The following is a 6,494-nucleotide window of genomic DNA, read 5'->3' as shown; positions in this document are numbered from 1 at the left end:
TCGAAGTCTCCTTGTTATTGAAATATTCTCCATCAAGTCAGCTTCTATAAAGTGATCACATGTCAGCCTCTATAGACACAATTATTCAAATGCTCATGTCAGCTCAATTATTTTGTAAAACCATTATATATACAAGAACTAGATCTTCTCATAACAAACATAACAAGTTCGGATTTCAGAGAGTAAGTTTCAATGATATGACACAGATTACAAGCTTAGATCTCAGAGAAGGTTGCGATGAAGTTTGGGTGATCTCAGTGGAAATTTTTTGGTGATCTGAGAGATAATTTCGTGACGTTATTAGCATATAGAATGTGGATTGCAGTGGAGACAGTTCGGTTATTTATCACAGTGACTCGGTGCTATTTTAGTCTCACAGTTTCAATGCTAACTTAGTTTTGATGCTACTACAGTGATCACATTTCAACAATATTATAGTAATGCATTTCGGTGCTATCTCATTGCTACCAAAATAAATATCTTAGTGATGTAGTCTCAGTTATTCAATATATTAGTGTTATCTTATTGTTATCATAGTGATAAGATACAAGTTTAGTTCCATTGCAAGGATCAAAGTGTGAATAAGAAGGAATACTACATGAGATATAGAACTGAAGAATGACAAGGTTGACTTGATGGATGGAGGTAGTCTTGAGTCTAAGTTGTAAGGGTCTTGTTCGTCTCATCTTGAATCTACTGAAGGAAGAATTTTGACTGGGAAATCTCCCTGGTAGCGTGCCTACACCTTGTGTACGCTTTTATTTATTACTTGGAATTAGTATTGATGATAAGAAAAGATAAATCGAAAGAACTAATAATAATAATGAAAACATCAATGGGATGAGTAAACCCAATGGGTCGATTTAGAGTCATAGTTAGTTAGAGAGTCAATAAATCCCACATTAATAATTGTAAGTGGTTGACCCGCATTAGAGAAAATGGACCACAATTAGTTGTAAATGGGTCATAGTTAATAAATAAAGTGGTTAACCCGCGTTATGTAAGGGACCACTAGTAGTTAGGGTTTTGGATGTCATTTAGCTATAAATAGTCTTACTTAGTAGGGTAAATATCATCGAGTCTTATTGTAATTAAGCTCTTCTCTGTTGGAGGTTTCCCCCTCAAGGAGGCAAGTGAACATTGAATATGTTTCTGAATAACAAAATACTTTGTAGTTTTTCTCATTTCATGTGATAATTCTGTGTTCTGGGCTATATTTCTTTGTATTTCTAGTATTCTAGATTTCTTAAAGATCAAGAGTATAACAAGTGGTATTAGAGCACTTGCCAAGGCTAGTGTACCTCCAATTTTCGCAGAATTGTTTTTAGGCTAGAGACGTGTTCCAACGTATTTAAGCCACATGATTTGTCATTGAGCGCATAAACCTACAGATTTGAGGAGGCATGCATGCAGGAACTACAAGAGGTGGTCATGCTTGTTGGACTCCCTTGTAACCCATGTGGGTACCCCTTCGAGTAGTATCGCATTAGACAAAACCACGCACAGACTGCACTTCCATGTACCCTTGGGTATATCGAAAGCCCCCTAGTCTCACCTGAAACCTAACCCTAGATAAACTGTCGGCCATCTTGCTGCTACAGTAAACTAAGAACAACACTTAGGGAGATTACTTGCAAGTACAATAGGGTAGTCGAGTAGTACGGCTAAGTGTACAGTTGATCCTCCTTAGTTAGCGCCTTGAAATATTGGGCTGAGTACTATTGTTGGACCCCTACATATATTGTGATCTATAGCACCTGACACTCCTTTGTGACCATAGTTCCCTCTGCTATCTGAAGATCGCACTCTACCTTATCTTCTAGATCAGATGTAGCAGTTGGGGTTTTGTCACCACTGTACAACTTAGATTTAGCAGTTGGGGTTTTCATAGTGTAGATAAGATTGTTTGTGCAGTGAGGGTTTTCGCCGCCATAGTCTAGATCAGATTGTCACAACACATTGGGCAGGACCAAGACCTTGGGGTTTCTATTACTATAGTCTAAGTGCAATTTTTGCAGGATATTTGGCAGTATCAAGATTTTTGGAATTCGGTCACTGCAGTATTGATGAGTGGGGATTAAAATTGATTTCTTGCAAGATACTTAGCCCATAAGATTCAAGATGGAAAATTGGTCACATTGTACCATTCAATTGTAAGCCCCCAATTTTTCAACAGTCCCAAAAAAATTTCCGACGTGACTTCAAGTAACCCACATCATTAGACTTCCGAGCTTGCCCTATTTCCAAGCAGAATACTCTTAAGTAAGATAAAAAATATTGATGTATGTTGGGTACCAGATCTCAAGTTGTGGTTGCAGAAAAGGTAGTCGAGAGGACCACCTCATACAGAGGATCCTAGTGTTGATGGACACATAGAAGGATAATCCAACCATCACAGTCACTTTCATGGAAATCACCACTCTTCCTCCCACCATATGCCTAACCTGGACATGTACACATTTGATGGCTCTAACCCTACAGTATGGGTAGCAAAAATGGAACAATATTTCTCCCTTAAGTATATCCGTGAAGATGAAACTAAACTACATGTGGGAGCCCTTTACTTGGACCAAGAGAGACATAAGTGGTGGGAGTGGCCTCAAAAATGTTATCTAGGGAGAGAAACTTGGAACATGTTCTCAAAAGCCATATGTGATCTCTTTGACTAGGAAGGGTTTTGTCACCGCCGTACAACTTAGATTAACAGTTGGGGTTTTCATAGTGTAGATAATATTGTTTGTGCAGTGAGGGTTTTCGCCGCCATAGTCTAGATCAGATTGTCACAACACATTGGGCAGGACCAAGACCTTGGGGTTTCTATTACTATAGTCCAAGCGCAATTTTTGCTGGATATTGGGCAGTATCAAGATTTCTGGAATTCGGTCACTGCAGTATTGATGAGTGGGGATTAAAATTGCTTTCTTGCAAGATACTTAGCCCATAAGATTCAGGATTGAAAATTGGTCACAGTGTACCATTCAATTGTAAGCCCCAATTTTTCAACAGTCCCAAAAAAATTTCCTACGTGACTTCAAGTAACCCACGTCATTAGACTTCCGAGCTTGCCCTATTTCCAAGCAGAATACTCTTAAGTAAGATAAAAAAATATTGATGTATGTTGGGTACCAGATCTCAAGTTGTGGTTGCAGAAAAGGTAGTCGAGAGGGTTAACAACCTTGAAGACAGGATCGAGGCATTCAAGGCCAAGATTACCCAACAAATCTCATAAATAACAGCCCTTATAATACCACCTCATACAGAAGATCCTAGTGTTGATGGACACATAGAAGGATAATCCAACCATCACATTCACTTTCATGGAAGTCACCACTCTTCCATCCACCATATGCCTAAGCTGGACATGTACACATTTGATGGCTCTAACCCTACAGTATGGGTAGCACAAATGGAACAATATTTCTCCCTTAAGGATATCCGTGAAGATGAAACTAAACTACGTGCAGGAGCCCTTTACTTGGACCAAGAGAGACGGAAGTGGCCTCAAAAATTTTATCTAGGGAGAGAAACTTAGAACATGTTCTCAAAAGCCATATGTGATCTCTTTGACCCGGAATCTATTTTTTTGGGTCATCTCACAAAGCTCCAGAAAATAGGTACAGTAAAGGACTACATTGCAACCTTTGAGCAGTTGGCCATTAGAACTGTCAGTCTAGGAGATGAATGGCTTCGACACACCAGGTCCTATCACAATGGATTTCTAGGAGTTTTATATGAGCTTTAAGCATAACGACATTGTCCCTGGTGCTGAATGGCTTCACACACCAGGTCCTATCACAATGGATTTCTAGGAGTTCTATATGAGCTTTAAGCATAACGACCACATTCATACATTAAGGGGAATCCATGTAGGTTCTCCTACTATCATCAACTCACATCAAATGGAGAATCTTTTAAAAAAGGGCCATAATGGAGTAGTCACCCAATTTAATGCCATTCAAGCCTTTGAATCCACTACTCCTCATATTCATCCTGAGATGCATCAGGTATTAGATCGCCACCAACGGATCTTTGACAAACTTAAAGAGCTTCCACCATCTAGGGGTGAACATGACCATAACATCCCTTTGGTCATGAGTGCCCAACCACCTAATGTGTTCCCATATCGATATCCTTTTGCCCAAAAGAATGAAATTGAAAAAATCATCAAGGAACTCCTCGAAGCCAGTGTTATCCATCCTAACATCAGCCCTTATTTATATTCGGTGGTCATGGTTCTAAATACATACGGAGAATGGTGCATGTGTCTGGACTTGTGCATGTTTCTGGACTTTCCAGCCTTCAACAAGCTCACTATCAAGGAAAAATTTCATATTCTGGTTATTGATGATATTCTTGATGAACTGCATGGTGCTCAATTCTTTACCAAGCTAAACCTTTGTTCAAGCTATCACCAATTACACATGAAGGATGTAAAAATTCCCAAGACTACCTTTTGAACTCATGAAGGCCATTATGAATTCCTAGTCATGCCATTTGGTGTATGTAATCCTCCATGTACTTTTCAAAGCTTCATGAACCACCCGTTGAAACCATATCTCTGAAAAATTGTTTTTGTCTTCTTTGATGACATTCTCATCTACAACATAACCTGGGACAAACATCTTTAACATGTAGACCAAATAATGCAACTGCTCTGAGATCACAAATTATTTGTCAAATTATCAAAGTGCTCTTTTTGCGTGGAAGAAGTCAAGTATTTGGGACACATTGTGGGTTGTGAAGGAGTGAGGGTTGATCCGGAAAAGATTTAGTCGATGCAAGATTGACCCCAACCAAAAACCTTGAAGAGTTTTAGGGGATTCTTGGGCCTCACTAGCTATTATCATAAATTTGTCCACCATTATGGTCGCATTTCTAGACCCCTCACTAATATTGTCAAGAAAAATTCATTTCTCTCGAGTGATGTAGCTCAATAGGCCTTCTTGGCTCTTAAACATGCCATGTGTTCCACTCCCATATTTGCCCTACCTAACTTCACAATTTTTTTTTTTGATTTAATGTGACTTCCAGTACTGGTATTGGCATTATATTAATGTAGGAAGGTAGACCATTGGCTTTCAATAGCCAACAACTCATTCGAAAAAATATGGGTCAATCTACTTATGAGAAAGAAATGATGGCCATCTTACATGTAGTAGACATCTAACGACCATACTTGTTGGGACGACATTTCCAAATCCGCATAGACCATGAAAGCCTAAAATATTTTTTGGAGCAGTGTTTATCGTCGCCACAAAAAAATAAATGGCTTGCCAAAATGTTGGGATATGATTATGAGATAATTTACAAGAAAGGGCATGACAATTTAGTGGCTGATGCTTTATCATGCCAATTTGAGGATGAGAGCACCCTGTTACCAATATCTCTACCCATACCAGATTGGATTGAAGAGACTTGCAAGAAATGGTTCTCCCACCCCTCTCTTTTCCAACTCATTAATAACCTAAGAGAAGATCCTAATTCCTCGAAAGGCTACTCATGGAAGGATGAGATTCTTCGCTTCAAGGATCAAGTAGTTATATCACTGACCTCCACCCTCAAACCCACATCTTAGATGAGCTACACTCATCTCCAATTCCAGGACATTCAAGATTTTAGAAGACTTATGTTCATGCACGTCGTTCTTTCTTTTAGACTGGCATGAAAAACGACATTCTTACTTCTGTAGCTAAATATGATGTGTGCAAATGCAACAAAGCGGAAACAGTCAAGTCACCGGGAACCTTACAACCATTGCCACTCCCTGCTTCTGGCTGGATGGATGCTTCTGTTTGGACAAATGTTTCCAAGAATTTCATCATTGGTCTCCCAAATTCAAGCAACAAATCATTCATCATGGTGTTTCAAGTTTTCTTGGACCAGATATTCAAACTACATGACATGCCGACTTCCATTATGTTTGATCGCGACCCCCCTTTCACCAACAAATTTTGATAGGGTCTTTTCAAGCTGCAAGGCACACAACTCCAACTAAGTACCGCCTATCATCCCCAAACCGACACTCAAACAAAAGCAATCAATAAATTTTTGGAGACATATCTAAGGTGCTTCACTTCATAAAAGTAGCATGAATGGGTATAGTGGCTACTTTTAAATGAATGGTGTTATAATACTAACTATCATGAAGCCAACAATATGACTCCATATGAGGCAGTGTATGGCCAACTCCCACCTTTGCCTATTTCTTATATCCCTGGATGTTCTAAAGTGCATGCATTTGATCAACTCCTATAGAACTATGCCCACGATAGCTCATCTCAAAGATAATCTACATCAAGCTCAGAACTGAATGAATCAATAGGTAGACCAACATTGTTCTGAGCGTGCATTTCAAGAAGGGGATTAGGTATTCCCGTGACTCCAACCATATAAGCAAAAATTTATCAAAGAAAATGGATGCGAGAAACTAGCACCAAAATTCTATGGGCCTTATCAGATACTTTAGCGCATAGGAGAAATCCCCTACAAACTGG

Source organism: Pinus tabuliformis, chromosome 4_1, assembly GCF_031772625.1.
Source record: "Pinus tabuliformis cultivar Carrire ecotype Pingquan chromosome 4_1, CPIR1, whole genome shotgun sequence".
Taxonomy (NCBI): domain Eukaryota; kingdom Viridiplantae; phylum Streptophyta; class Pinopsida; order Pinales; family Pinaceae; genus Pinus; species Pinus tabuliformis.
Note: the sequence above shows the minus strand (reverse complement) of the source record.